General features: G+C 52.2%; 1 protein-coding gene across 2 annotated transcripts in view; it reads right to left on the bottom strand.

The window, feature by feature from the left end:
* Reph (Regulator of eph expression) overlaps window positions 1–25,466 on the bottom strand; it is a 140,020-nt gene that overhangs the window by 2,965 nt on the left and 111,589 nt on the right. The window lies entirely within an intron of this gene.

Genomic DNA, 25,466 nt, shown 5'->3' with positions numbered 1-25,466 from the left:
TAGAACCATGGGTCACAAAGCAAAACGAGCCTAGATGCCGCCCTAGTCTCAAACGCGGTCACATGCTCGCGAGCCCGCCAATGAGATGAGTGGTAGGCATGAAGGCCGCCTCAGAAGTGGCGCGCATGCGCGGTGGGATCCGTCTATTACGCAGGATTCGCTCCGCCGGAGCCACTACGCTCTTTTTTGTTTTTTGTTTTTTGCTTTTCTTTGCTCCGCGAACAGGAATCATCCCTTTCGCTCAACCAAGGGCGCTGTCTTGACCTTCCACACGCTCTCGCCGAGCTTGATGGTCGCTTCGTGAACGCCGCCGGCCTGTCAGCCTCGAGGTCGCCCGTGCAGGGCGAGTCCTGCCTCTAGCCGCTCCCTTGCGTAACCGGCGTGAAGAATACGAAGCAGAGGAGGAGATAAGTAGGCCTCCGCGAGCGAAAAAAAAAAGTAAACAAAAAAGAGAAGTCGCCGGCTATTGACGCGTGCCACCGACGCGGCGGCACGCTATTCCGGGCATCGCGCGCGCTTCTCGAGCGAGCGCGCACGCACGGAACGGTGTAGTATAGGCAGTGGAAGAGAGGCCAGTGCGAGTGAGAATAGCTGCCGCGCCAAGGACGGAGTTGTCAGAGCGACCTCGAAACGGCTCCAAAGGCCGACACCGAATTCCCCCAGCTCCCACAAAAAGAAAAGAACGCTCCTGGACAGGTTCTCCCACGTTATGATCCCTTCTTGCAACCGAGGGAGCGAAACTAAACGAGTGAGTCCCAAACTCCGCACTCATCAGAAACGGGGTTACTCCTATGTGAGGACACTGAGGATGCAGGAAAGAAAGGGAGATGTCAATGCGAATGGAACACTTAGCTGGTGTCTATGCCCGTAGGCACTAAAGAAAAAAAAATAAACACGATGATGCCACCGAAAACAGCTGGCTGCTGCAAAACAACCTCCGAGCTCGCGCAACAGTCGCAGAGCACCGCGTACTTTCGACCGCAGAAGGGAACACAAAACATAAGGTGGAGATGAAACCCACCTGTCTAAAATGCATACTAAAAACAATTCCACCCTAGTGCAGTGCAGACAGAAAAAAAAAAGGTCAGAGGGACACCAAATTAAATTATGTAATTATGTGTCGGCAGTGTGCTACCATTAGAAGCTGTTAATAATGCAAGAGCGGGGGCTAGTTGGTGCTTCATACTAATCAATTCGCGCTAAAAGGCACACACATGAAACCACAAACGGACGAAGCGCGTAAACGGTAGAAGCTGCTTCTACCAAACGGTAGAAGCTGCTGACGCCTTTTCCGGAAGTGACACCACTTCCTGTCCCGTGACGTCGCTTCCGAGCAGCCAATGGGAGATTTTTTTTTCCCTTCCCATAACGCTCTTAAAGTTCTCGCAATAAAAAAATATAAAAAAACAAGCCCAGCAGCAGCATGAGCCGCGACAGAAATTCCAAGCGCGGGCGATCGCCAGACAGGAGAGGGATGAGGGGGCGACATCCGGCGTCCATCCAAGCACGGCAGCGAGCCAGCCCCGTAGCGCGCACTATTACGGGCCGCCGCACGTACGGGCTGCTTTATTGTTACGGCTTGTACGGCCGCTTCGCGGCGGCGCTCATTAAGTCGTAACCGCTCCTCGGGTGCGGGAAGATGGAGCGAGGCCTCCTCCTCCCAAAGGCGACCTCTCCTAGCCACCTCTCACACTGCAGCGGCAAGGCCGCGCGCGCGCGCTCAACAACGATAACCAGCGACGGGGGACCCTCGCGCCAGCAAGCAAAAGCGGCTCGCGGCCGACGCGCGCGTAAACTTAACCAGAACGATTACGCGGGTAGCGGTGTACACGTAACAACACTCCTAGCCTCGTTCCTCGGCGTCCCATGTGCGCGTTTGTTGCGGTTGGGACGGGACACGGTAGGGGCCGAGTCCTACCATTCCTGCTACCCGGAGCAACAAAGACTGGGGAAACGGATACAGAAACGACGAGGGGGCCATTAGTCCAGTGAACGCGTTAGTGTGCAACACACAGAGACCCCCCCTCTTCCACTGAACGCGAAAAGAGGCCCGACCCACTGCCCAGCGATTTTCAACAAATGGAAGGAAATAACAAAGAGGGTTGGATGGGGTGGAAAAAGCATATCACGCCGCTTTGAGTTAGCGCAAACTACGCGACGCCGAACGGGCTGGCTGCTGGGCAACGGCACTGGGGCGAGAACGTTTAAGTGCATTCTTCGTCAGAAGTTCAGAGGCCAATGTGACTGGCTTCAGAGTTGAGCTGTGCGGCTCTTTATGCATCGCCCGCGTTCCATATCTTTAATCTGAAAAGCAAAAGTAACTCTTCGTCCTAATTTGCTAAGGAAAGCTACGATTTCCAGACATACTAAAAGAGACCCGCTATACGACTTAGAAGCGGACACCTCGGGCTCTACTTCTGACAAACGTTGTACAGTCTTTGTCAAATGTAACCAGGCTGCATGGTTTGCTTCTAGCTCATACAGTGGAGCCCTTACAGCTGAAATGGTCGTTAAAGGTAAGGACTGGGGGTCTTCTTACCTTCCAACACGTTTCGATCTTTAGGAAAGCCACAAGGGCTCCACTATAGAAGCTGGAAGCAAACTATGCAGCCTGGTTACTTTTGACAAAGGCTGTACGTATCCTACAAGTTGCTACCAGCGCATATTCAAAGTCGGTCCTAACACTAGGAACTAGGAAGTTAACGCCGCAATAAACACTTATACCTAAGTATTCAGTGTCGGGAACTGCTGGAGTGCGTATGTTTCTATTAAGAGTATGCCTTACCGGCGACTAGGCTTTTTTTTTTTTTTACCGAACCTCTTTCAGGTTAAGATATCAAATTGCGAATAATAATAATAATAATAATAATAATAATAATAATAATAATAATAATAATAATAATACAACTGATCCCTGAACACAAAGGCAGGCTAAACACCGTTCACTTAACAATTCGACGCATCTTCAGGACGTTAGGTGGGACGTCGCGACGTATTCGCCAAGCGAAGCCATTTGAGGCAGTCGAGCGCAGCTAATATCAGCGCTTCAGCTAACCAAAAAAAAATGCCGGAAGAAAACGTGATGAGCTCATTCCGGTCACGTCCCCTAGCGCCCGCCTTGAATACATAGAGGGGATGGGGGGGCAAACTTTACGAACAGCCGCCCGGGTCGCGAACGCGTGGGAAGCCAGCGCCGTGCGCTTTCTCCGCCGAGAAGCTCAGCGCGCGCTCAGTGCAGAAACAAGCCGGCAGATGGCGCCACCTCCCAAGAAAGCGCCGTGTCGTCTTTGGACTGCTGGAGGAACCAAGCGCGTCAGCCAGCCGCCAGAGAGAAACGAGTGCAATCGATTGCAACTTTTTGAAAATGTATCGTGTAGTGCCCACGCGTCAATAAGTCGCGAGCGCGGGTTTCCAGCGCGCTGTCTTCCACGGTTGGCGGAAAATGTGTGACATGATGCAGGTAGCGCTGCAACACGCCGAAACACTACGCGCTCAGTGGCAGGTTCTACAGATAGGACGACGCAAATAAAGTTCGGTTTATCGAGTTCTGCCGAATGAATTTCTTAGAAGCACGAAATTTTGAGAAGAGTCGTGAAAGCCGCTTCGGAACAAGCCCTGAGAGAATGTCACCCCCTAGAACGACGCCTCATAATCTTATGTCCGCGACCTGCTACTAGATTAACGAAATCAATCGCCGCTTGTCGAAAAACCGACCCTTTGAATCACGGATATAACGCGTATAACGGTACAACACCTACTAGGAGTCAATTAAATGATATGGAAATGTCACCGCCCATTGTGAAGACACAGGCCGGTGGTTCGCTCAACACGTTGAAGAAGCTGCTATTTATACTTAGTGGTCGATATAAAAGGCTTGTCGATATAAAAGGAACATTTCGGAACCAGTGTCACGGTCAGTCGGTACACGTTTGAACGAATGCAATAGGTGCTAACACTAATCGAAAGCGGGTAGGACAACTTTCTCCACTCGTCAATAAGGATTACGGTGCAACTATAACCTCCCATGCATCACGGGCACACGCGGGTCCCCAAATACAACGGGATCAGGTAACATAAAAAGAAAGACTTTTTTTTTTTTCACGTTCACATGAGTACAATAGGCCGTGCTGAGTCTGAACCGACGACAGCTGGCACGCATTTTCTCAAAGTAAGGTCATGTTCTAAGCGCGTCAAAAGCATCTCGCTTTCACCAGTGTCGTACAAGTAATGTAGCAACACATGTAGTACAAGTAATACCGACCCCAAGAAAAGTGGTGGCCCCGAACAAAATCGTGCCGGCACATAGCGTGCAAACACGACCGTACAGGAAGAAAGAGGCAATTACATGGAGAAAATAAAAGGAAAGCTTGAATTACATATTTGAAATGTTTCGAAATAACACGACGAAGCCTCTTTCGCGGGCATTACTACCGTCGGCATAGCGCTTTGAAACGCCGGTCGTTTTTCTTTCGTCAAGGTTATTGTTCTCGGCGTGCGTGTGTGTGTGTGTGGGGGGGGGGGGGGGGGAGGCAAACCGTTTAACGTCAAAGCTCGAAAAATGGAGTGAGTTCGCGTTTGAAAACACATGGCGCAAGCAGCTTGGCAGGGAAGCAGGGGGAGGCCTGCAGTGATTGATAAACACAGGCAGTTTCTTTCTTTCTTTCTTTCTTTCTTTCTTTCTTTCTTTCTTTCTTTCTTTCTTTCTTTCTTTCTTTCTTTCTTTGAGGTGTTGGGCTCTTCGCGCATGCCGAGTTCATTTAAGTTCGCTTACGGGAACGGTCTCCACAGAAGGCGCTTGCAACCTGAACTAAAAGTTCAGGTTGCATAATACCACACAGCACATCATGCACAATGCGAGCCGCGCTGTCGCCGGCTTATTAACGCCAACCGACGATGAAACCGCCCGAAACCTCTCGTTACCACCGGCTTCACTTGAAATAAGAAGCGCCACTGCAACACAGATGCGCAAGCACGTGGCGTACATGCATACGGCCACCACTCAGCATCAGCGGCGTGGCCTGCTGCCAGCCAAAAAACGTAATCAAAGGAGGATTGCACCACTTATGGCACATTACTCGCAATCGTAACGATGCGCGAAGGATCGCGCTCGACTGGGCCCAGGAAGAAAGCTCCGGCCCTGCCACGTAGTAGTGCTGAATCTCGTTATAACGAAGTTGAAGGGGTACAGCGATTACTTCGTTCTAGCCGTAGCTTCGTTATAGCCGTTCCTTCGTTATAGCCGTAGCTTCGTTATAGCCGTAGCTTCGTTATAGCCCGTGTTGACCGAGCTTCCAAGGGGAATCGTCATTTCTTCGTTATATAAATTATTTCTATATAACGAGGTAGTAGCTGTAGTAGTAGTGGTGGTGGCGGTGTATCTTCTTCGCCTCATCAGCATACGCCGCGCTCTGAAGGAAACGCGAACGCCTATCTCGCGCCCCGGCTGCGGAGGCAGCGCCGCCGCACAGCGGGCGCGTGCACAACCCATGCAGGCAACAATGGCGCAGGCGGTTAGGCCCCTAATAAAGCGCCGCAAGGACGTGTCTGGTCCTGAATTATTCACGCAAGCCGCTGAAGTGTTACGAGCCGCCGGTAGCGCGATATCTCGCTCTGCAGCTGTATTGTATCGATGCATGGACATCTAACGACGGGAATATTTTTTTTCTCGTCTTGTTTGCCAGATCCGTCGCTCACGGAGAGAGCGTGCTGGAACACGCACCTGTTCTTCAATATCCTCGCTTCTTCTGAAGCAAAAAAATAAAAATAAAAGCTCCCAGACTGCGATGTCATCTTTGTTCTTTATTCGCAAAGGCTACGAGCTGTGCCGACAAAACTCGCCATCCTCACCAGCCTCGCGCGACGCCCAAGCCGCCACGAAGTAGCATACCAGTGAGACACACATACAGCGAGGGTAATTACATATCTGAAACGACCGAAGTGTGTGCTCCACAGCTCCCAAAGCCGCTTGGACCAGGAAGGCGAGAAATGACGGTGAAATCCCATCAACTGCACACGCTTACATCCAGACCATAATCATCATCATCGTGAGCCTGTCTACGCCCACTGCAGGGCAAAGACCTCTCCCGTGTCTCTCCAATTAACCCTGTCCTTCGCCAGTTGCGGCCACCGTATTCCCGCAGTTTCCAATGGCGGCCTGTCCGGAGCCAATGATTCTTAGCACCGTCCGCTGCGTCACAGGTCTGACCGCCGCCCCGGTCAGCTGTTCCGCAGCTGATATCGCGTACTCAGCCCGAGACACGCCGACCGGAACGTGTTCTAGACAAACGTTTCGCCCTCTGTACGCACGAGTATAGAAGGTTCTGAAGTAATACACTAAAGCAAGCAGGACGCAATTATAGAAAGGTGGCCCGAGAACGAGCCCAGCTGGTCTAGTCTGCACGCCATGAGTTGTCACCGGCGGATTAAACCCGCGAATACACGGCATCCACACCGCGGGGCCAGCTACGACGTCACCGACGGCGCACAGCAGAGCTTCCAAACCGTTTCGTCGAGCCCGTTAAAGCGCTCGCGCCGTTTCAAGGCGAGGTGTCGACGTCGCGCTAAGCAGACCGCAGACCAGGCGACGACGCCTTAATCGTAAGGCATAGTTTCGGGCAGGGACGGATTCCCCTCGAATCGGCAGAATCCTTCTGGGGCTCCGTCCACATACAGCCTGCGAGGTCGACGCGTGCTCAGGTTACGGGAAAACAAAAATGTATATAAAAAACAGAAGAGGACTCTTCGAACGAGGTCACGGCTTGTTGTGCATGCTGCGCAGCGCGTGCTTTCCCCGACTCTGCTGCCGGGGCGGGTGCCAGGGAGACGACGGCTGCTGCAACGGGTGAAGAAATGTTCGCAGCCTTGACTAAAGGGAAAAGTGACGCCCGCATGCGTCGGAAAACAACGAGCGTCGATCGCGAAACGACCGCGCCACGAGCGAGAATTTCGAGAAAGACGGACCTTCGCATCGTTTCACTGAGATACAGTAGCTATTCCAGTAGTTCTTCCTAAGCTTATTAATGCGAAAGCTCTGTCGCGTCAGCGAAAAGTGTCTGCACGATGACGTCGCTCTCTGAAGATAGATATACGAAACTGTGATTGCAACAGATAGTGTGCGATAAAATGCTGGATGGTAAAAAAATTCGTTTTAGAGGCGAAAAAATACAGTTAGACGTCAAAATAGTCACGGACGTCAGAACAGACCTGGACGTCGATATGGTATGTGGACGTTTTGCTTTCGCACTGCTCCAATGTGGGTCGCCGCAGTGACCTCAAAGCTTTCCTGAGTGAACCGAACCTTTAAATAGACATGACAAAGCACAAACTCATGACAGCGAGTCAGACACAAAGGACAAGCGCTTGTGAACTGTCAATTGTCAATTGCTTCGAGACGGCGCATGCGCTGAAAGCGCATTTTAAATCTACTACATGGCTAACACTTCGCGAGAAGCAGCCAGGGAGAGCGCCACAGGACATCTCGGGAGACTACACCCGCGCCTCCGCAGTCGGCCCTCCGGCCCTCCCGTCGATTGCCCGACGCGACGCCACATCGCGATAACGATTCCGTCAACTTGTTCGCGGCATCCTTTCATCGCGAGGCTATTCGCGAGTCCTATCGACGCCATCCCAAGTTCGTCTTCCTTCGGGCTCCAACCACACTCGGTCGCGCGACGTGACGAGAAAATGGCAGAACAACGCGAGAGGGAAAGAAAGATACGGGCGAGCTCCCAAGGTCTCTGCCCGCAACCAGGCCACCAGCGCGCCGTGAAGAGACCGCGACAACAACGCCCACCGAAAAAGCACGCGTTGCGGGCGGACATGTCATCGCAGCGGCGGCGGAGCCAAGAACACAAGAGAAGCAAGGGAGGGGGGAGAAAGCCGCGCGGCAGTGGGAACGACACCCGTTTCTCCTCTCTCTCTCGACCAGGGCCCCATTAATATCGCGCCATCGCGACGAAGGCGAAAGAGGGGCGCACCACCGCTCCCAGTTTGTCCTCGTTTGCGGGGACGTCCAACAATTGACAAGCGCCCATCCCGCACATGCCGTCGTAGACGACGATGCCGTCGGAGGAGGAGAAGTAGCATCAAGAAGGCACGCCGGTCTATCCCCTCGAGCAAGCCCTTTCTCGACCCCCAGCCCGCGACACGAATTTGCTCGCCTGATCCCCTCGCCAGGGGGCCGACGCCACCCGTCCTTTCTTTTGGCGAGGATCCGCGGACGGTCGCTCGCGGTACGCTCATCGTTGTGCCCGCTCGCTCCTCGCGTGCGAGACGACGACGCCTTCAGCATCCATCTCACCCCTTCACTCTCTTCTCAATTCTCGCTCCTCTGCTTGTTCTTCTCTAGCGTGCTTCATCTACAGCGGCGGCCACCGGCGATTGTGTGGCGCGCGCAGCAGAGGCAAAGCGCCACGTCAACGCCCGCGAGAGAATCTCCTGCCCTCGCCGCATCGAGGAACCTCCCGGGGACCTCCCGGGGAGAGGACGAAAGCAAGCGCAGAGAGAATAGTGGCCAGCCTAACGTCATCGCCACCGCTGTGGTGCGGTATGACGAGCGCGGCGCGAATCGTACCCAGCTACAAGAGAGTGAGCCGTGGTTTCAAACCGGGTCACTTAGCAAGGACCGACCACTTCGCACGACGAAAACGTTGCAGCCCCCAACAGGCAACTTTCGAAAACACTCCACTAGGCTTTGAAGCCCCGCCAATAGTTGTAGGCACAGTAACCCTCTCGCATACCTTGAAGCCTACCTCCACTCCGCTGTTGGGAAGACAACGTAAATGGGTTCCTTCAGCGTCCATGGATCCTCTTGCCGTTTCACTTTGCAGACACGGACACTGTGCTTTCTTTAACCATCACATAACGCTTAACCTTCCCCTATGAGTACAATGCGACAGCACTGGAGATCCTTCCAGCGCAAGTACCCCTAATCTGTCGCCCAGCTTCTAGATACATGCCCACATATGAGGAATTGCCAGTGTGGAAGCTTGGGCGAGTGGAAGGCTGTAATAATGCGCCAAACAAAAGGTTAAAAGAGCACCCGTGACGTCACCGTGCCGCCCCTCGTGACGTCGCCGCACGCTAACCAATAATCACGGCGCGACGTTACGACAACACCGCAGAACCGGCCAACGCGCCCTTTAACAGCTGTCGCTGTAAACGCAACGCGTACCGGCCCTGAGAACGGACGAAGCCGGATACACGCTCCCCCAACAACACGCCCATAAATCGCCCGTCGAGAACGAAGTTCGTCACAAAGGAAGGCCTCGCGAGAGAGGCGGTTCACCACGCCCGACCTGCACGGGACAGAAGGCACGTTCGAATTGTCGAGAGACGCACGCATACACTACACCAGCACGCGAGCAGAGCGAAGCTGGGACAGCGTCCAGCCTTCGGAAGCGGGACGGTGAAATATATCGCGCGCGCGCATTCCGGGGGCCCTTATCCGCTTCGGCGGCGAAGGTCGAACCACCCGGTGACAAACAGTGCGCGCAGCCGCGCTGCTGCTCCCGCTTTCGCGTGTGACGAGACGCCGCCCGCATGAATTGTGTAGACTCGCGAGCGAACGCGACGGACCAGAAGAGAAAGTGCGGGACGCCCACGGACAGCGCAGCAGCAACCGCCACGACCGTTATAACTGCGCCGGCGCCCACGCTCATAACAAGAGCAGCAGCCTGAAGCCGGTGTACGTGCGCCTATGTGCGCGCGCTCACACGCGACCCCGAAAGGAGGCAGACATGCAACAACGGGCAGACGCACACACAGGTGGCGTACGTACGACAAAACTTTCCGAGCCAGCACACGGCAGAAACACGCACGAGAGCCGCGACGTCCTCCCTCCGCCCGTAGCAGCTACATCTCCCTGTATATATAGCAATCAACGTCACGCACTCGTCGTCTTCCGGTGTCCTCTTGTGTACGGCGCCCGTTCGTGCAACACACTACGAGCGAAATACGCGCGGTATCTCTCCGTAAAAACGACGGCCACAAACAAAAGGCAGCAAAAGACTCGTAAAGCGCGCCGCAGCCAAGGCACTACTACGCAACCGCGTAGGTTTTTCCGCAACAAAAGGATTCAAAGCGCTGAGCTGTCACAACAACGAAAAAAAATTCCTCGTCAGGGAAATCGTCGTGTAGAGTCTTTGTGGGATGCTTTTTTTTTTTTTTTTACGGCCGTTTTCTGGGCAGCCAGCACAAGGGACGTCGTAAAGACGGGCCTCCAAACGAATCGCCCTCGGATGGCGGTCGTTCCGTCGGCCGAAAATAATAACGCCCAACTCGTACAGGGGCGTCTTCACGGTTACGTTTAGTAAGATTAAGGGTTGAGCGTCGCAGCGGCCTCAACTGCTTCCGTTCATTCCGTGCCTCGCGCCCTTCAGTAGTTCGAAACGATTCGCCGCTGTGGTGGGGCAGCCAGCAGCAACTTTTGCCAATATTTCCGATTCTGCTAGAACGAATCAATCACTCGCTCACGGCGCCTGCGAGGCGCCGCGCTCGACGAAGCGACGATCGTCGCGAAACAAAGATGCTCGAAAGGAATCGCCAAAGGCAGTGCAAAAGAAAAGGAGATGTCGAGAGAAAAACAAAACAAGAAGACATGGAAAGGAGGCGGGAACAAAGCAGGCCGTCAAACCACCATCACCCAGGAAACCGAGGCGGCCAGACCAAGAGCGACAATTGTCGCACTTTGGGAAAGCGCGTCCGCCAAATGGAAGGAAAGAGCCGACGATGAGGCGAGCGCCCTCTCTCGCCGGAAAGACGAAGCAAAAACCGAAGCGAAAGCAAAAGCGAGAGCCAAATCGAAACGGCCCGGTCGGCCTTCGCACCCTACTACTCGGGATGGCGCCATGACCAGGCCTCCTGTGCAAACAAACGAGCCCGGTTCCTCTCCCCCTCCCGTTATTAATGCGTTCTTCCTTCCTCTCGCTGGCAGAGAGAGAGAGAGAGAGAGAGAGCGAAAGAGATTGACGCTCCATTACCTTCACCAACGTTCGGCCGCTGCCGCTCCTCATCTCTGCTGTTTTTCCCTCCTGAAGCTGTTTTCATTACCGGAGGGTAAGGTAGTAAACGCGCTGGTTCAGCACATCGCCCATCACCAACACTAGCAGAACGCCAGAGCACGCAACTGCAATAACTCTGGCCTCAGCATGTCAACTAGCGCCCTAGACAAACCTAGTTGGGTCCTCTGTTTGGCACTTAAGGAGTACGGGCGTTAAAGGTGCACTGAAGAGGAATCTGAACTTGTCTTTTTGCCGCGGGAACTCGATCTACACGTTCCTAGCATTCTTAGAAACTGCGACTTATTTCCCTGTGTGGCCAATTTCCCTAATTAAATCGAATTAACGTCCGGCTACCGCCCTTTTTTTTGAATTCTGCCTCGTACGATGGGCGGAGTCGGCCAACGCGTGGAGTGCCTTTCACCCAGCCCCGTGGCGGCCTGCCGCTCTGCCATCGGCGGAGTAATACGTAGTAGTCCGTAGTAGCAAATAGTCCGCGCGTATTTTTATTTCTGCGGGCTTATTTTGCGGCTATATTATCTGCGAATGAACCTATTTATTCATGGAAACCTAAAAAACAAAATAAAGCGAAAGCAAAGCCTCCACGGAGCTGGCTGAAAGGAACTTCACGCGTTGGCCGACTCCGCCCATCGTACGAGGCAGAATTCAAAAAAAAGGGCGGGAGCCGGGCGTTAATTCGATTTAATTAGGGAAATCGGCCATACAGGGCAATAAGTTGCAGTTTCTAAGAATGCTAGGAACGTGTAGATCGAGTTCCCGCGGCAAAAAGACAAGTTCAGAATCCTCTTCAGTGCACCTTTAACAATCGTTCGCGAAAATCGCACCGATTCTTCCCTACTTTCCAATTCCTAATAAGTTCCCCCCCCCCCCCCCCCCCTCCTTTCCTAAATGCAGCTGTTCATCACAGCGTCGCAAATGCGGCATGTCGAGCGAAGCAAGGCGGTGCGCAGCACAACCTGCTGAAGGGGATGTCGTCCGAGGATATTCAGTGACGTTCTGCAGCTAACTGTCGGGGAGCGGCCCGCAGAAAAAAAGATCTCGCTTCATGCCGAAGACGGTCTGGCACCATCGCCTTCGCTACCGCCATCCCCGGGCCTCTCCAATACCCGCTCGATCCCCCCTCCCTCGAGCTGGAAGGGCAATCGATAAACACCCGGACAATAATAACCTAAGCCAATGCCAGAGAGAGTAGACGGCAAAGCGGTACAGCGCTCGCGTATGTGTGCGTGTCCGTGAAGGAGCAGAGATGATCCACGTGAGAGCTCACGGGAGTTAAAAAAACAATAACACTAGATTTAGCACTTTCTTTGTTACCTAAACGCGACAGTCAAAACACTGAATATCCTGTTCGAATAGTGGGGCAAGTTATATTCGCGTCAATACGGGGTACGCGGGAGAGGAGGAAAAGAAACGCAGCTTCACTTCGGCTGGCACGTGGGTGACAAAGAGAAACGCCATCCTTGGCCTCATTCCTTTCTTTCTTTCTATTTCTTTCTTTCTTTCTTTCTCTTTCTTCCTTTCTTTCTCTTTCTTCCTTTCTTTCTTTCTTTCTTTCTTTCTTCGAGGGCTTAGGAAGAACCTCCAAGTACCACCGCCGAAACGCACAGACTCGGGTGCTTACGCGCTAAGCCGAACCGTTGCCAATTGAAGCAAACGAAGAGAGGACACTCCGGGGGCCAAAGTGGCGCGTCTTTCCCAACAGGGGAAGCCACGGAAGTTATATAGAAAACAGAGAAGGAGTATATGATGCCAGAGGAGCCAGATGACGACGACGACTGATGACGAACAGGATACCATGCGAACGCATGTACCGTATGTAGCGTAAAGTATGTACCAACTCGCCGTTTTACTGACGCGAACGTTAAGACACGGCCACGGTAGAACGCATCCATGTTATAACTACAATGAACACGTGCGACGGTTTTTAAACTCGGTTTCTTGTTGGACGCAGCCATCGAAAGCCTTCGCTCTGAACTCATAGAAAGGGACACGACATTACCATCGCTCGCATTATAATTAGAACTGTGTGGCAAGAACGAGATACGCATTATACGCAGGGCCATTTAATTCCACTAAGGCGAGAATGGCCCACGACGCGCCAAGCTGGCAGCAATACCCACCGTTCTATCACGTCGTCTTTCCACACCACTCAAGCACAACAAACAGTCAATAGCCACGTGCAGTCAGTGAAGGTGAAACTCCTGCAAGATTAGTAACCCTTCTAGCCGCCGATGTCGATACCAATAATAGTGCTCAACATAAATCCAAACGTTAACAGTTTCACCGATAAATGTCGGGTCAAGGTACACAACAGCGACGGGCCTCAATGTTTCGTCACACAATATGTCTGGCTGCGTGGCCGTGAACACATCAAAGAAAAGTAACTATATATCAAAGAAAACCGATGCCGCCTGTAAAAGCGAAAAAAAAATAAAGAAAATAAAACAGTATTCAAGGTCAAGGAAAAGGGAAAATACAAAGCGTACCCACCCTGCACTAGCGCAGGGTCGAGAACGAAATCTAAGCCAGGCGAGCGCAAAGGCTGCCGCCGCCGCCACACGCCGAAACGCGCTCCCGGCGATACAACTCGCGACGGCCGGGTAAACAATTTCTGGAGGCCGTAAATTTCTCTCCGGGCTTTGAAAACTTCGGGCTGGTAGAGGGTGGGTGAAGGGATGGGGGGGGGGCAGCAGCACGCCGACGGGCCATCAAAATGAACCGTTTGAAGAATAACAGCCACCGGCCCGCAGACACCATCAACCCGGCAGGCGCGCGCAAAAAGCAGCAAGCGAAGGGGGGGAGGCGGCGACGCCGTCAAAAACGCCAGCAGAATTCGCCGTCTCCGCTCGCAGGCGACGGAGACGGGAGTTGAGACGAAGCCTGCCTCCCAGATGGTTCCCTTCTGAGTGTATGCGAGCACGGCCGGCCGCGATTTTGCGAAAGAGACATTCCGCGAACTTCCCGATTAAACGAGCTAATTTACGATTGCTCGCACAGAGCCGCGCAGTTAAATGCCCTAGGAGGGGGCGCCCGAAACAGTCCATATAACAAACCCATCCGTCCGGTCGGACGCTTACCTCTTGGCCGACCATACTCGTGCCTCTATTTGACGAAGCCTGGCTCTCAGAGCTAGCACGGTTAGCCAAATATGAAAGAACTCTTCGGTTAAAGAATTTCTAAGATTAACAGATAAACTAGGCACGACAGATAAAGTAAGCGACAACGATGCCGCGAAGATAGCAGAAATAAGGGAGTAATTGCTCACTGGCATCCACCCAAGCGCGACGATACGGCTACAAATGGAAGTTATACAGCTTTCAAAGAAACTTCGTAGTTAAAGAAAAATTCGTCCTCGTGCGGGGTTCGAACCCGGGACAACCGCTTCACCCCAGCAGTCCCCCAACCAAATGGGCTAACCGGGACGGCTAGCACATGGCAGGGTAAGAGCTGGTTTGGGTTTATGGGGTTTAACGTCCCAAAGCGACTAAGGCTGTGAGAGACGCCGTAGTGGAGCGCTCCGGAAATTTCGACCACCTGGGGTTCTTTAACGTGCACTGACATCGCACAGTACACGGGCCTCTAGAATTTCTCCTCCATCGAAATTCAACCGCCGCGGCCGGGATCGAACTCGCGTCTTTTGGGTCAGCGGCCGAGCACCATAACCACTGAGCCACCGCGGCGGCCGCCAGGGTAAGAGCGAATTAACAACTAGAAGAGGGAACAGTGTTGGTCAAATGTTTAGGGGAATCCCCCAAGGCGTAATAGGTTTGTAATAAGGGAGTAATTACTCACTGGCATTCGCCCAAGCGGAGTAAATAGCTGTAATCAAGTAAATAAGCGGAACTGAGAATTTCGAACGACAAATTAGCGGGATTTTCTTTCTTCAATGTCGTGGCTCAGCCGCGCGGGTGTCCTCTAAAGCTCTATAACGCCTGCCGCAGCAGATCACCGGCCAGGACTGCATTACCGACGTCGGGCCAAGGTCACGCGTCCTAGAGGTGACAACCGGTGGGCGAAGACGCGCAAAATGGGCTCGAATACAAATACATTTCTCGGGAGTGTTTTTTTTTTTTTAAAGGACTTCACGCGGCTGCTTCTAAATTACCTTGGGGACACTTTCCGCCGGCACCGCTGAAAACACGCGCGTACTCGACTTGGCACGCAACGCCCGACGCTGGCACGACTGACGACAGACGGGAGGGGGGGGAGCTGGCCGCCAAGGTGAGTTCCGTCCTCGCCGTGACCCAGAAGCGACACAAAATTGCAAAGCTCAGCAGAGATCGGGGGTCAGATACTGCGCTTAGCCTCGCGCTCGGCGCGAAATGTGCTCCCGGCGAAAATATCGACAAGCGGCTGTTATACATAATATCTTGGGCCAACCGATAAGCGCGCGCTTTGGAAACGGCGGCAAAGCACACAGAAACGTGCTGTGCTCCGCTTCTCTTTCGAGACAAGGAGGGCCTGAACAGCGAGAGCACGCTGAACCTGCGCGGCCAGAGGCGTTATAGCCTACATTGGAACACTATGCAACGGTTGCTGGGACTCTCACAAAAAGAAATGTGGTTTTATGGGGTTCAACGCTCAAAAGCGACTCAGGTTACGAGGGACGCCGTAGTGGAAGGCTCCGGGTATAATTTACACCACCTGGGGTTCTTTAACATGCACCGACATCGCACAGTGCACGGGCCTCTAGAATTTCGCCTCCATCGAAATGCGAACGCCGCGGCCGGGATCGAACCCGCGTCTTTCGGAACAGCAGCCGAGCACCGCAACCACTGAGTCACCGCGGCGGGGCCTTTATTCTGTTATTTTGGATAGAAGCAAAAGCCCCTTACGAGGTATTTTACGGTCACAAAATGCAGTCCACTAACAGCCATTCACACCGCCTTTCGGTTCCTAACAGTGACCGCACCGTGCTTTTCGGTCTTGAGTCGAAAGCTTGAATTCAGCGGCGAAAAAAATTTTAGAACAGAAAAATTCAGGGGGCACTTTGGCTCTCTAAAGTGCTGCAAGGCGAAAGCCTTTCCTGGCGCGCTGTTTGGCATTGACTGCGAGAGAGACTGTTTGTGCTGTACAAGTGCTTTATTTGACGGCACACTGACTACACATTGCAACTACACACCTTGACTGCCAACTTTGACTGCTTCTCGATGAGTTCGGTTGTATCCATGGCTCTGTTCGCAGTAATGTAATGCGGTCACTCACGGACGCCTTACGCCTCCTGTCGGAGCAGCCGACAACTATTTTATAAGTTGTCGTCTGCTCCAAAAGGGGGCGTCAGGCATCAGTGTTTGACCTCATAACTTTGAATCCGCGCACTCTGACGCCATAAACTTTTCGACCAACCGAAAAGCATGACACCTCTGCTGACAACCTTCCGTCGATAGCGATGAGGCATTAAAGGCTTCCTAAAAAAGTTTTTAAATAACTTTCTCAGAAATGAACGAGTCTTTCGCTACCGGACAAACATCCTTAGCGTAGCCACAAAGTGGCGCAGAACCGACTTCCACTAAGAACAAAAACCGGAGGGAGTTGTCCTCAAGAGGCGAGGTCACCGCGCGCGTTGCACGTAGCGCCAACACTGCCAGCGGAGGCGGCGCAGAGGATTCCGGAACCGCAGTCTCGCGCAGCGCCGTTAGTTATGTCGTGACAAGTCAAAAGCCGAGAAGAACCCCCCCTGCCGCTCTCCCTCCCAGTACAATAAACACCGGGAAGACAGAAAAGAACAAAACGAATAGAAGAAAAACCGACAGCCAGCCGTAGTGCCGAGGGCCAAGAAAGCACTCAGCCAGGAAGCGAAGCGAGGCGCCCGACCCGCTCACTCGCTGCCGCGGCGCAGTGTTGTTATAACGAGCAGACACACACACACACACAGAACACGCAGCGCACGCGTCCTTGGCTTTGCTGCAGAGAGGCGCCCGCGTTTGCGCGCGCGCGCGTGCGTGCGTTCAACGCGCCCGAGTCTCTACTCGGCGGCAGCGCAAGCGTTCTTTTTCTCCCTCTCCATTTACATTTCTCGCCCGCCCCGCTTTTGAAAAGTCAAGCTACTCCTCGCTCCTCGAGGGGGCAGAGCGGACCGCTGCGCAGGCAGAGAGGAAGCGGCGAAAAAATAAAATAAAGAAAGATAAGCGTGGCTGAAGAATATTCGCTCGCCTCTTCAATTATGCATACAAGAAAATACTGCGCGAGAGTCGGCTCTCGCATGCGAGCGCAAGGCGGGATAGACAGGAGGAAAAAAAAAAATGGAAGTGAAGGAACACGGAAATGAAAAGACAGAAGGAAAGAGATCTCGGTGAACGAAAGAAAAGGAAAGCGAGGCGCGCAAAGGAACGTTGAAAAGCGAAGTAAAGAAAAGTAAGAGAAGCAAGCGGATGGATAGGGAGAGGAAGCAAAAATCAAGCAGTGCAAAGCGCAAGAGAGAGATTCTCTAGGAATAAATAATAATAAAAAAACACTAACAGCTTGTCTTACGCCAGCGTGCGTGCTCTTTGCAAGCAGTGAGCCGCTTGCTGTTGTTGCAGCAGGGTTCTGTGCTCGCGCGGGAGGGATTTTTCCCATTTTCGCGGCTTGCTGCAGCACGGCGGGCGCATTTATTTTGCACGACCCCGTGCGCACGGCCGCGATTCTCCCGCGAGCAGATACTAGGAGACCCGAGTTAAGCAGACGGAGGAAAGCGAAGGAAAAAGAAAAAAAAAACGAAACCAAAGAAACGAAGAAAAGCGAGAAGCCGAATCAAAATCGCGAAATAACGCTACGCGAATCTCGTGGGAAGCGATAAACTGGAGGAGGCGGTGGGGTGACGCAGGAGATACACAGAAACATTCGAGTGCCCATATCCTACATACGGACCGAAACTATTACTCTAGTTAGAGTCCTGTAGACCTCGCAGTTCTCAAGAGCTTCGCAGGGATAGTTTAACGGCACTCCCACACACTCACAGTCCTGTCGACAAGCACTAGAAGGTCTCCTCAATTAGGATGGAAACAGCGTAGTACACTCAGAAACCACAGCAGTTGTAGTTTCCAAGTAGCTCCGCATCATACGCCTTTGTTCAGAGACCATAAAGAACGCGTGTACCAGAAAAGCTATTTCGTTTTAATGCATGAACTTTTACAGTACCTAAAGAGTTAAGAACGGCGACTGCGGAAGATTCCCCGAGCAGGCCCTGAAGACAACGGAAGGTTTTCAGAGCATGCCCTAAAGGCGCGAAGGACACTTGAAGGCTCCGCAATCCATGTGTAAACTTAGAGACGCGCACAAATGACGACACCATTGTTTCGAGTTATAAGCAACGACTGGTGTTTATTGCCGTAAGGCTGCTCCTTATCGAGCGAGTATAGGTTACATAGGTTGCCAGATTACAAGTCAGAAAAAGCTAGAATGAACAGTTTCTTTATACTCCCCCCGGAATGAGCTTCAGATCATTCGTGGGTAGTCTCCATGGGGTACAGCAACTGGATCGGTCTTCTTAGGATGGTTCCACCAGGTAGGCGCACCATGCAGGCTCTAGTGTACCCATCCCGTCCGACGAGCACATCAACCACTTTTCCGGTTTTCCATAGCTGCCTTGGCAGATGAGGCTGGTGAACTAGCACAAGAGTTCCTTTCTTCAAGGCACTAGATGAGCTTGGCACAGCAAATGAGCGGAGCGAAGACCTGTGAGGTACTCGTTCTGCCACCTGCGCCAGAAGTGATCAGCTAAACTTTGATGATATCGCCAGCGACGAGTTAGTTGACCCGGTGATGAAGTCGTTGACTCTGTGCTACAGCCCGGGGGCAAGGACGTTAAACGTTTTCCCACGAGAAAATGGGATGGAGTGAGTGGCTCCGGCTCGTGAGCTTCTGCGGACACGTAGGTGAGGGGTCTTGAATTGATCACGGCCTCGATTTCGGTCAAGGCTGTAGCGAGCTCCTCGAATGTGCAGAAGCTGTTGCCTAAAAAAACCTTCTTCAGAGAAGTCTTCACTGAACGAACCATTCGCTCCCAGAATCCGCCCCACCAGGCGGCTCTCTCAACGATAAACTTCCATTTTATCTGGTGGTCTAAGAAATAACTTCGGATCTCTGTGCCACGCAGCGTTGTCCACAGCCGTTTCAGGTCTCTCGAAACGCGCTGAAACGTCTTAGCATTGTCCGAAAATATTACTCGACAGACTCCTCTTCTGGAAATGAACCTCTTGAATGCCATCAGAAAATTGGGCGTAGACATGGCAGTCACCAGTTCTAGGTGCACTGCGCGGGTAACTGCACATGTGAATATGACGATGTATGATTTCTTGTTGCCTTGATCCCTTGTGTTCAACGGCCCGGCGAAATCAATGCCTGTCACCTCGAATGGTGGAGCTTGGGTTACCCTGTCACGAGGTAAAGGGGCAACTGGCTCCGTGGCAGGGCGGCTGTTGAATCGGTTGCAAATCAAGCATTTCTTCAAGATCTTTTTCACCATCTGTCTTCCCCGAACTATCCAAAACTGCTCTCTCAGCTCTGTGAGAGTCTCAAGTGCGCCTGCATGTAGAAGGCGGCGATGGTTGGCGATTATTAAAGTTCGGTGAAATGATGACCGGCAGGCAGGAATATTGGATGCGTAATGTTGTAGGAGAGGCCAGCATTACTCAAACGTCCCCCAACTCTTAGCACTCCGTCCTCATCGCAGTAAGGTTTCAGATCCCGCAACGGAGAGCTGCAGGGCAAGCGTGATGCGCGACGGACGCACTGCAGCTCTTCACCGAAGGCCTCTCGCTGTACCTGACTTATGAGACAAGTCTGTGCTTGGGCGACCTCTTCCGTAGTCAGATATCCACTACGTTTCTGGTGAGGGTTCCTTGAGTTGTGCAAGAATCGCTGCATCCATGCAACAACACGAACAAGTTTAGAGAGGGAGCTGTGCCGTTCCAGCGGCAAGACAGTTTCCTCTGTTGCTACGTTGTGTACCTGCACCGATCTTCTCTCCTCATCTGCCACGGCCATATCAACGTCATTTTCGTGCCTTGGCCAGGCGATGGGCGTTTCTCTGAGCCAAGTAGGTCCATTCCACCAAACGGTGTTTGCCTTGAGGGCTTGGGGACTCACTCCTCGCGTCAGAAAGTCGGCGGGGTTGTCTGCTCCGGGACAGTGATTCCAGGTTTCTGGATCCGTTCGCTGCTGAATTTCCAGCACCCGATTGGCCACAAAAGGCTTCCATTGTTGAGCTGACCCGCGAACCCAATGAAGCGCAATTGTAGAATCACTCCAGAGATGCCATTTGGCAACTGGTAGTTTCAGTGATTGCATCAAGTATTCCTTCAGTCTTGCGCCTATCAGCATTCCCATCAATTCCAACCTGGGAAGAGTGAGCTTCTTAATCGGTGCCACCCGCGATTTGGATAAGATCAGAGTCACGGCTGGGGCCTTGGTTCCCGAGGCACGCAAGTATGCAACTGCCCCGTAAGCCTTCGGACTAGCATCGGCGAAAATGTGAATATCGATGCTGCCGGCATTATGAAGTCCGTCGTATCTTCTGGGTACGGTTACTTCAGTCAAGTGGTGGAGTTGTGAATGCCACTCCTTCCAAGATGACTGTACTTCTTCAGGTAGGGGTGCGTCCCACTCAACTCCCAACTCCCAGAGCTTTTGAAACATCAACTTGGCTGTAACAGTGACTGGGGAGATGAGCCCAAGGGGATCGTATATTCGAGCCGACGCCTGAAGAATAAAGCGTTTTGTGTTGCTGTTTTGGTTCAGGAGGTCCAATACGGCCTCTAACGAAAATCCCAAACAGTCATCGTGCTTGTTCCAGACAAGTCCTAACACTCTCGACACACTTGCTGTCGGACATTCCACCTGATCCAGGGCACCTCCTATCCCGTCGTCGTCAAACAGTTGGAGCAATTTCTTGGAATTCGAGTTCCATTTGCGGAGTGTCATGCTCGCTAGACTCATAATTTCCAATGCCTCGTGGTAAAGGTCTTCTGCTTCTTGTTCAGAGTCTGCTCCAGTGATTAGATCATCCACGTAGAGGTTTTCAGCAATTATTGCCGTTGTCTTGGGATGAACACCTGTTGTCGCCAAGTGGTGACGCAAGGTAGCGGCTAGAAGAAACGGACTGCTCGTCGCTCCAAAGGGCACCCTTGTCATTCTCCAGGTCTCTACGAGCGGCCTCGGGTCTTCTTCGGTTGGCATCTGTTCATACCATAAGAATCTCATCGCATCGCGGTCCTCACGACGGACTGCTATCTGCAGGAAAGCCTTTTCGATGTCTGCAGTAATGCCGATGCAATGAATTCTGAAATTTAACAAGATTTTCAGGAGATCAGGGTTCAAGTTAGGACCAGCCTCCAGAACCTGATTTAGAGAGACACCTCCTGGCTCGCTGGATGATGCGTCAAAGACAACCCTGAGCTTGGTGGAAAGGCTGTCAGGCTTAAGAACTGCCCGATGCGGCATGTAATAAATTCTGTTTTCTGAGCTGCTGCCTTCCTCTGCTGGGAGTCGTTCGGCAAACCCTTGATGGAGGTACTGACGTATCGCAGCATCATATTCGTGCATCATTTCCTCGTCCCTCCTTAGCTTCTTGGTCAGGTTGTACAAACGCTTCTCTGCAACTGCCTTGTTATCGCCTAGGTTGAGTTTAACCTGCTTCCACGGTAAGGCGACTTCGTAGCGCCTGTCAACAAGCTTGACAGATGAGGCAAATTCTTTGATGATGTCGTTGTCTTCGTTTTGTTGGGCAACAGGCTCAACAATGCCCATGCTCTCAAGCTCCCAAAACGACTTAAGGTCAGCTGAAAGGCACTGGGCCTCGTCACTCATGCTGGCCCGCAGCACAGCCACGGATGAACAGCTAGCGGTCGAACTACTGAAAGGAATAGGACCTTGCAATGTCCAGCCGAATTCCGTCTTCAGTGTCATTAATGAATCTTGCAGTTTTCGCACGGGGCCAGACGCGAGAGTCCAATAATAATCAGAACCAATAAGAATGCCGATGCCTTTTCTCGTCAGATGACCTGGTGGTACGGTTACATCTGCAAGCTCATTTATCTCTGCTTGAACTCCTTCGATGACCTTTTCGGGAAGAGTCAGCTGGTCAGAGCATATCTCGGGTATCTCTAAAGCTTCGATGGAGTGTTGCTTTCGGTTGTACTGACTTCTCAGCCAAACGCGGACACGCTTCCGTTTGTGCTTAATAACGTTTCCGGCTCCTCCAAAGGGGTAAATGGTGATGTCTTCGTCTCCCACAACCTCTAACTGGAGTTGGTGCGAGAGCTCTTCGGTCACAAAACTCCTCTGGCTACCCCCGTCAAACAGGAGACGAGTTAAAGTGCTTCGTTGCGGTCCCTCGGCCCATACTTGGGCAGTCTGGAGCAGCACAGTGGGAGCCTTGTCGCTCTTCTTGCCTGTAGCTGAATGCAGTTCGGTTGCTGAGCTGTTAACTGGTCTCCACGCAGGATCACACATTTGAGTTAAATGCCTTTTGCCACATATCTTGCATTTCACTCCTTTGTTGCGACATTGTTTCGACGTGTGTCCTTTGACAGAGCAGCGAAAGCATCGGCCTGCCTGACGCAATGCCCTTTTCTTTTCTTCGAGAGAAAGCGAGGTCTGGCACTCCTTGGTCACGTGATCTTTGGCAGCACAAAATGCACAGGGCTCATTCTGCTTCAAACCACTGGCGGAAAAGAGCGATGCCGTTGAAATCTTTGAAGCTCGGGACTTTTCATTCTCGAATCGTGGTTTTGCATTAACGTTCTTGCTTTCCCGATGACCAACCTGCACCGCCTTCTCCCTGCTCTCAACTTCCTCTTTTAGAAATTCTTGCAGACTTGCAATGCAAAGGATATCCTTCTGCTTTTCTGCTGAACAACGCTTGTGATAATTCATTACAAGGTCGCTTGGCAGCACTCTTAGCAACGCGGAGGCAAGCATTGCGCCGTAGCTGTCTGTTTTGACGCCAAGCGCCGTGAGAGCGGCTATGTTGCGCTGCATGTGATCATAGAGTCGACGTAGGTCCCTTACCTCCTGCCCGCTTCGTACCGTCGGGAGGTCCAGCAGCTGGGTGAGGTGCTCCTGGATTAGCACATCTGTGCGTCCGAAGCGCTCCTTCAGGAGCTCGATGGCAGTGTTGTAATTGGCTCCTGTAGCTTGAATCCCGGCCACCGCTGCTGCAGCCCTCCCAGTGAGCGCTGACTGCAAATATAAGAACTTCTCGCCGTTGGAAAGGGCATCGTTGCTGTGAATCGCTTGCTGGTACTGCTCCCAGAAGGGCTGCCACTCCGTGGCGGCGCCGCTGAATCGTTGCAGCTCGAGTTTCGGCAACCTGACCTTTGAGCCGGCAGCGCTCCGGTTACCGTCGCGAGGCGCCCGTGTAGCATCCGGTCCTGGACTGGCGTTCGCTCGCTGAGCTTCGGCATGTTGGCTGAGTTTTGCAGCGTAGGTGACGATTCTGTCGTTGTACGCGATTGTACGCGTGAAGTTTTCCTCGGCTTCTTCATCAGGCATAAGTGGCTCGATAGCAGCGTCCACCTCGTTGAGCTGCATTTGAAGGGCGCTAAGCCTCGCTGACAGTATGTTCAGAGCCTTTTCGTCAGCATGCGCCTCTAAAGATGAATCCACATCGGAAATCAGTTTTGTCACCTGGGATCTCAAAGCTCCTCGTTTCTTCTTCAGCCGTTCCATTTCAGCCTCGTTGTAGTGTCGGTCGTTGTCGTAGCGCCAAGCTTGGCTTCAGGTGTGGCGTCTCCAGGCCTCGTTTTAGAGCGTAGGGCGTGGCTTTCCTAGGCCTCGTTCGTGGAACCTTCAGTCCAAGGTGGTTTCACCTCCAAGGATCGTTGCGGTGATGGCCCAGAATTCGTTGTCCCGCCGAGACTTAATGGCCTTGCTGTTTACGCACCGTTGCAGCGTTTTAGTCCCGGGTTTCGGCACCATAAATTTGTGTAAACTTAGAGACGCGCACAAATGACGACACCATTGTTTCGAGTTATAAGCAACGACTGGTGTTTATTGCCGTAAGGCTGCTCCTTATCGAGCGAGTATAGGTTACATAGGTTGCCAGATTACAAGTCAGAAAAAGCTAGAATGAACAGTTTCTTTAATCCACGACTTGAACGACTGCAGATGGAAGGAATTGTTTCTAAACAGGAAAGCCCGTCCTTGCGCAAAACGACAGGAGGCACTTTTATTATTCGTTGCATCACCGCCACTGAAAGGAGCTCTCACACATCCCGCACACAGACACGGAGACCTCTAACAGGAACGCGACTGAAACAAGTGCAGCTGATTACAATACGAGACAGCAGGCCACGAGAATACGGGCACACAGGAAATAGTCCGCAGAAAACGGAACTTAGTTCCGGAAAATTTCCCCCGCAGCTACAATGGTCCACAAAGCTACGACATCAAAACTTTCGCTCAAAGGCGACATCGACAGCTCGCAGCAGGTTACTCGGATCCGCTGTGCGAGCGTCGGAGATAAGAAGCGCAGTTCGAAATCCAAAAAGTCTTCACGATTTAGGAACAGAACAAACGCCCAAGGATGACGTCGCTGACATCATATCGGCATCTCTCACGGCAAGCTTTCTGGAACGGAATCTGCGGAACGCTTCGCGACGCGTCAAATTACTGGCTCAGAAGTCACTTCCAAGGCCGAAACTCGAATAGGCACCACACAATCTGGAACCCGCATCAAGAATATCGCACCGACCGATTAAAATTAGTGCAAAATCGCGCTACTCAATTCATTCCGTATACTCCACCAACGGCAGCGTTTGATCTCTATAATCAGAGTACAGCTTATCAACGTTTTCTTGTGGACGATCTCACGAGTAGAGAAGTTTTATTGCAAATGTTCTTTTCTTCCTTCAAGCACTATACGTCAAAGGAAAAGCTCGTATCTTGTATCATCAGATATCAGGTCTAAGTTGCGCGCTCAGGTGCACGGACTATCGCGATCATTAAGTAGTTTACCTTGCGATACCTCAAAATTCTGATTCAGCGCGAAACAGGGTGCAAGTTTCACATTTCGAGGAAGCAGGAATGCATAATAGTAATAATATTAATGCTGATGATGACGACGACCAGAAAAACGCAAACGCACTACACCGGAGATCGGGTTAGAGGCAGCGTGATCAAATAACTCACGCTCGCAAAAAAAAAAAAAAAAAGACAGACAGACACATGCTCGAGATGAAGAAAACTGAGGAGAGAAAAAAAAAAAACACGAAACAAGACGGGCCAAATAAACTTCACATGCCCAGAGTGCCCCATTTCGATGGGCGCGAATTTGTTCCGTAGGCCCGAATCCGATCGTCGTCGTCGGCGGCGGCCCGTATTATGCAAATTGAGTGCCGATCTTCCTTTTACTACTGCCATTGGCCATCCTCGCGGAAAAGCCTTCCTTCTACCATTCCAGCCCAGTTCTGCCTCCTTTCGAGCGCGATTCATTTTTTTCCTCGGCCTATTTTGTTCCTTTCCGTA

Source organism: Amblyomma mixtum, chromosome 8, assembly GCF_055824585.1.
Source record: "Amblyomma mixtum isolate Tamu chromosome 8, ASM5582458v1, whole genome shotgun sequence".
NCBI lineage: Eukaryota > Metazoa > Arthropoda > Arachnida > Ixodida > Ixodidae > Amblyomma > Amblyomma mixtum.
The sequence above is the reverse complement of the archived record's forward strand: the minus strand, read 5'-3'. Positions and strand labels throughout refer to the sequence as shown.